The sequence below is a fragment of the Corylus avellana genome, chromosome ca6 (genome assembly GCF_901000735.1).
Source record: "Corylus avellana chromosome ca6, CavTom2PMs-1.0".
Classification (NCBI taxonomy): domain Eukaryota; kingdom Viridiplantae; phylum Streptophyta; class Magnoliopsida; order Fagales; family Betulaceae; genus Corylus; species Corylus avellana.
In genome coordinates, this window is record NC_081546.1 from 16,861,177 (window position 1) to 16,868,165 (window position 6,989).

The window sequence follows — 6,989 nt, forward strand, 5'->3', positions numbered from 1 at the left end:
TACAACCCGAGTGAGTACAAACTCAAATGGATGCTTGTAGTTACTTTTCTCGCATTGCATGTCTATTTTATATATATCAAACATGCTTATTTACAACTCGCATGAAATAAATTTTGGAACTACTATGAACACTCTTTTGTGAAAATGTATGTTGATTAACAAGATATTAATGAGACTTGTAAAAGCATGGATGTAAAAGACAGATAAGATTAATTACATCATATGATATGGTACACTGGTATGTGCGGGATAACGGCCATGGGCTTACTATATAGGTCAACTTTACGGTCAAATGTGTGCGTGTGGGCCTTGGATTCATTGGTTTTCGTGACCGGCGCAACCATTGTCAAATGGTTGGTCACTACATGATATACATCACTAGTAGTGTGGGCCATTCGAGGTCGGACTTGGTCGAGCTACTAGTGGTGGACGGTAGCATACAATGGTCGGGGCACTGACATTGTATTACAAGTCCCCCGGGACAGTGCCAACCTTGCCGAAAAGGGGTAATATCTCGGGTAGACCATACTGTTGAACTATGATATGATTCTCATATTATAGTATATATTATCCATGATAAACTGTCACCCCATAATGCTGCATGTGCTTTATAAACAATTGAGTTCACCATTTAATAATGGGTACGTCATGTGCGTTCATACTCACTAAGTCGTCGGACTTACCCTTGCATTATTTCCCCTTTTTCTCCATATGTACAACTATGATATTATAGATAGTTTAGAAGAAGATGGATACCGCAAAGCATCCGATTATCTTGGAGAATTTGATCCGGGAGATGCTTGAGGACTTATTGCGAGCTTTAGCGGGTGCTTATAGGGGCTAGTATTTTTAAGGTGATGTTGTAGAGTTAAGAGCTTTGATGCATGCTTACGATTTAAGGTATAGAATGAATCCCTTGTGACGATGATATGTATAGTGTGATTTCGGCTATTTTGATGACCCTTGATAGATACTCAGGTTGTAATGATTAATGTTTATAGAATCTTAATGTTTTCGCTGTTTAGTATCATCCCTTTTCAGGAGTATAGATCCCTGAGTCTTGTTCCTTACGGGATAAGCTTGGGAGACGAACCGTGGAATTCATTACCAGTTAATTAATTTCTGGGGTGTTACAGTTGGTATCAGAGCAGTTGCTCTTCTGACCATAGCAATGGATCTGTTAAGTATTAGGTCATGATTTATCAGAGCATTTGCTCCGCGGACTATAGGAACTGATCGATTAGGTGCTAGGAAATGATCTACCAGAGCATAGGATGGATTAAATGTATACAAGGGATAGAGTTTTGAATCTTGATACCTAATGATCTTGAGGATATTGGACTTCAGGATTTTAGGAATTCGATATGGTATTGAAGTCGAGACTAGGACCATTTTGATGATGTAACTTTGGAGACTAGGAACGATCTACACTAAGGTAGTTACATATGGTCTTAAGCTTGGCTCTACACTAGGACGTTGGATGAGATGATAATAGTTTAGGCCCTTAGTAAGGATAGGTTTGCGACTAGGTTTGACATTTTAAGAGAGGCTTGATGTAGCGCTTTCAAGTAGGGTCTGATGATCATTGTGACATCAAAGATGTCACTGCGACCAAGACACGACGTCATTGGGAGCAACGATGGTAAGTGATGTGTGCCAAATATTGCATATTTAGACCCCTTAATTTACATTTGTTAATCCTTTAACTGCGTTATAATCTAATGTTCTGAGTTAGTGCTGTGTTTTAAGTGTTTTGTAGGTTGCTAAGGGAAAACTGCGGGTTTTATATGAAAGTTGCATACTTTGAAGAAAAGCTGCCAATGGACGTGGGATCGAGCGCAAGTCTCTATGCTCAAGTGCATATGGGCTTGAGCCCAGCACAGATGCGATCGAGCGTAGCCACGCCTAAGTCAAGCCCCAGTGCGCAAGCATGCCTGCACGATTGGAGGAATCTGTATGTTCGAGTATGCTCAAGCGCAACAAGTGTGCGATCGAGCAGACTTGTCTGACCTGGTGCCTTTTTTACTCTAATTCCTTTGTAAACCCTAGTTTTTAAGCCTATAAATAGAAGAATATCATATTAGTTTAAGGAGGCTACGAATTACGAAATTTCATAGGAGAAAGAAGAGAGTTTTAGGGATTCCTAACTTTTGGATCTCAATTTTGGGCTTTTAAACTTGTAAGTACTCAAATTTTGTCATGAATTCCATTAATCTTGTTTTGTCTTTCAATACCATGAGAGGCTAAACCATCAACTAAGGTTGAGGATGAAGCCTCAATTATGATTAGCAACGTTGTTTCATGTATGTAGTATTTTCCAATTTAATGATTTGATTTCCCTATTGTTTTACTTCAAATCAATTGTGTTGAATGATTCTTGGATATCTTTTGTGATTCAAGGATACATCTGATGATTTGAGATAATTCAATACAATTGATTGCTTGGTTTTCTTTGTTCAAAATTGGATTTCCCTTGTGATTTATTCTTTGGATACAATTGATGTTTTGATGAATATTGGATATCTTCTTGTGATTTATGGATACAGTTGATGATTTAATTGATATTGGATTTCTTTTGTGATTTGGGTAATGAATGGATACATGAGATGTTTTGATTAATTTTTTGAAGCAAAAGTAAAACATACCTAAGATTTATTTGTGAGAACTTTGGGAAATATTATAGATCATGGAACTATGTCGCTATGAATTTGTGAGTGCGGATTTCGAAACCCTAGTGCTTTGTCAATAGACTACTTTCACTTTAATTTGTTCATGCTTTTAATTTTCATTCACACAATCAATCTCTCAAATTTTGGAACTAGGTTAGGGTTTAATTGAATTAAATTTAAATTTGCTTTCAAGAACACAATTCCCTGTAGGATCGACCTTGCACTTGTGCACTTGCGAGTTATTAAAATTGACACAACAGAAAGGAACCATCCTAGCCCGATGAAAAGACGAGGAACGTTCTGGACGCCACTTAAGCATTGGAAACTGTGGCAAGTCTTCTAGTGGAGGCTTGGTGAACGTACGAGGAGAAGGAACTCCAAGTGGAAACAAAGGTTGCTCTTTCAAGGAGTTTTATGAGCATCATTTCCTTGTGTTCAATGGGAACCTGAACTCTGGAGAAGCAAAGGATTGTCTCATGAACTTGGAGGAACTAGTATGAGTTATGGACTCCACTGAGGAGCAAAGAGTCAAGTACACGGCTTGCAAGTTCTCTGGAGGAACAAGGCGATGGTGGTATGCGAACTCGCTACTGATGGAATTAGGAAGTGAGGAGGCTATTACGTGGACCCGATTCAAGGAAGAGTTCTGTCGGGAGTACTCGAGGAGCTCGAGGAGGATGATACCCCAAGAGTCGCGGTTCGACAAGAAACAGAGACGTTTGTGCCACAGGTGTGGCAAGCTGCATTTTGGGAAATGTAGATTGAAGAAGAATTGGTGCTATGGATGTGGTAAGGTGGGTCACTTCGTTCGAAATTGTAGCCAATCCAAAAGAAATGGTACTGGTCTGCCTAGAAGGAAATGATGGCAGAACATAGGATAAGCGTAACCACTAGAATTGTTTAAGGCATGTGAGTTCACATTGTTTTGGAGTTAGGAGCTAGGTTACTTGATATATACTCAGATATTAACTTGTTGTATTTTGTTTTGTACTTGCACTTGATTTGGATTTTTGGACCTAAGAGTGTAACGTTACCTAAGGATTTATTAATGCATGGTGCTTGTTCCGATGTGTTGATGATAAAATTCATGATTTTGTTAATTGCCCATTATAAGGATGTTAAGGCATAATATTATTGACCTTGGAACTTTATATGATGGGGGTAAAGAGCGATTAGTGAATCGTTTATGTTTGGATCATAAGGGAATGGATTACATGATTTTTGGTTACGTATGAACTAAAGAGATTCTAGAGAATCGTTCTGTGCATGAATGGACTAAAGAGCTATCGGGTATAGATGTCTATTGAGGACTTAGATTCATAGGATGATGACTTTCTGGTTAATGGAGAAAGGGACTACGATAGCATGAATGGTTAAGCATGTGTCTTAGACTTCAAGGAGAGTTGGATTCCATATCTACCGCTAATTGGGTTTATTTACAATATTAGCTACCAAGCAACTATTGGAATGTCGCCTTACGAAGCACTTTATGGACGTAAGTGTAAGTCGCCCTTGTATTGGTACAACGTTGGAGAGAGACAAACGTGGGGGCTTGAAATGATTCAAGGTACTTGTGACAAAGTGCTTACCATCAAACAAAGGATGCCCAGGGTTGCTAGAAGAGTTATGCCGATAACCAAAGATGACCTTTGGAATTCGAAGTAGGAGATCGTTTGTTCCTTAATATATCATTGATGAGGGGAGTGATGCAATTTGGGAAGGAAAGGAAGGGAAGCCCTCGATCACTCAAGAGGTGGGGAGGTTGGCATACAAGGTTGCCTTACCCCAAGACTTGGTTGGAACACATGATGTTTTTCATGTCTCGATGTTAAGGAAGTACATCGCTAATCTAGACTTAGTGGTGGAGTACGAACCTTTGAAGATCTAGGAAGGATTGATGTACACCGAGAAGCCGGTGAGGATCATGGGTTGGAAGGAACAAGTGATACATACCAAGACGATTCCCATCGTCAAGGTATTGTGGCATAATCATGGTGTTGAGGAAGCATCATGGGAAGCAGAGTAGGACATGCGGAACTGTTATCCGCATTTGTTTGAGACTTGAGAGTGTTTCTTGATTTCTGAAGATTATACTTGGACAGTATACCTACTCCTTCTTTGGTTAAGGGGATAGTCGGTTAAGAAAGAGTTTGCTTTCCTATACAAGGTTATGGTGCAGATACCCAATGATTCGGACTGTATGTGGATTTACTCATTCTATGAGTTGATAGACTTGGGTGTCGAGATCGACAAAGACTGGTACAGTGTAGGAAACATTGAGTACGATGCTCTGGATGACTTACGAAACGACCTTCCACAGTTGTTTGAGGATGGTGTAGTGCTAGTTGGCGAATGGGAGGAGATAGCCTAGGAGCCCACTGAGCATGATACCGATGATACTACATATAGAAGTGTTAGTCGTCATTGTAACAATAATGGTGGTAAGAGCCAATCGTGTAGGACCCATCGAAATCACCAAGCGAGTAGGTTTAGCGGTATAGCAAGTTGCCTTACTACCAGACTTGGTAGTTAAGCAAGACGTCATTCATGTCTTTATATTAAGGTTCAAGGATTTTATTTGTATAGTTAATTTCTTTTTTCTTGGACTGTATGCCTAGTCATTATGGTTATGAGTAACCGTTACATTTGGATTTTCTAAGAGTAGTCGATTAAGATAAGTTTGCTTCCGGCTAGGAAGCATGTCATCATGTCAGAGATATCCACGGGCTTGACTCCGTGTGGAGCTACTTGTTTGGGTAAATTTAGGAGTCGTCAAGTTTGACGCTGATTGATATAGTGTGGGTAACATTGACTACGACACCCTTGGTGACTTACAAGTTGATTTGCTACAACCTTTGAGGATGCGATGTGGATCACTTTATAGTGGACGAAGAGCTCAGTACCAGAACAATGGATGGGATAAGATTTTCCCATGGATGGACTGAGCATGAACCTTATAAGACTACAGGACTACATCACTAGTAGCGTGGGCCACCTGAGGTCGGACTTGGTCGAGCTGCTAGTGGTGGATGGTAACGTACAATGGTCGGGGCACCGGCATTGTATTACAGGTCCCTTGGGACAGCGCCAACCCTGCCAGGAAGGGATAATATCTCGGGTAGACTATACATACTCACTAAGTCGTCAGACTTACCCTTATATTCTCCCCCCACCCCCCCCCCCCCCCCAAATTTTTTTTTTTTTTTTTTTTTTTCATATGTACAACTATGTTGTTATAGATAGTTTAGCAGAAGATGGATACCATGAGACTCCGACTATCTTGGAGGATTCGATCCGAGAGATGCTTAAGGACTTATTACGAGCTTAGGCGGATCCTTATGGCAACTAGTATTTTTAAGGTGATGTTGTAGACTTAAGAGCATTGATGCATGCTTATGGATTAAGGTATAGAATGAATCTCTTGTAACGATGATATGTATAGTGTGATTTCAGCTACTTTGATGACCCTTGATAAATGCTCTCTGGTTGTAATAATTAATGTTTATAGAATCTTAATGTTTCCGCTGTTTAGTATCCTCCCTTTTTAGGAATATAGATCCCTGAGTCTTATTCCTCACGGAATAAGGTTGGGAAACGAATCGTGGAGTTAATTACTAGCTAATTAATTTTCGGGGCGTTACATATTGCCTCCTTAATTACTGCCATTATTTCTAATTTTCTAGAAACATATTGCCTCCTTAACCATTGCCATTATTTTTGTCTTTCTATAGTAAGGATGCTCTCTAAGTCTCTGTTTTCTTTAGGTCTCTGCTCTCTGTCTATTGTTAATTATGATGATAGGCTCTACCCTTTAATAATGGACACTCTTTTACTTCTTTAGGAATTAGGTCTCTGTTTGCTATTTTATGGATTGAATTTTAGTTCAAAAGGTTGAATACCGTGCTATCTTGTGCTATAATGTGTTGTTTATAAGTTATAGTTGCTGCTGTATATTTTATAACTTCCTACTTTATCTTGTGCTATCTTGTGTTACATTCTGCTATCTTGCTGCTGGAACTACTTCACTAACTCACTGTGATATATTATGTTGCGTACTATATCTTGTTAGTTGTTGCTATTGCCTCCTTAACCATTGCCATTATTTTTGATTTTCTGGATTAGGTAATGTATGATTTTTTTTTCTTTTTTTTGAATGATTTAGGCACATTAAATTGTGTTATTAAACATCCCCTGACATTTTTATCAAGTATATACAACTTGTGTAAATAATGCAAGGGATTAAATAATATGATCTAATTTTTTTTGTTAGTGTAAGCACAAGTTTTGTTTAAATAAATTTGGAGTTGGTGTAACCAAATG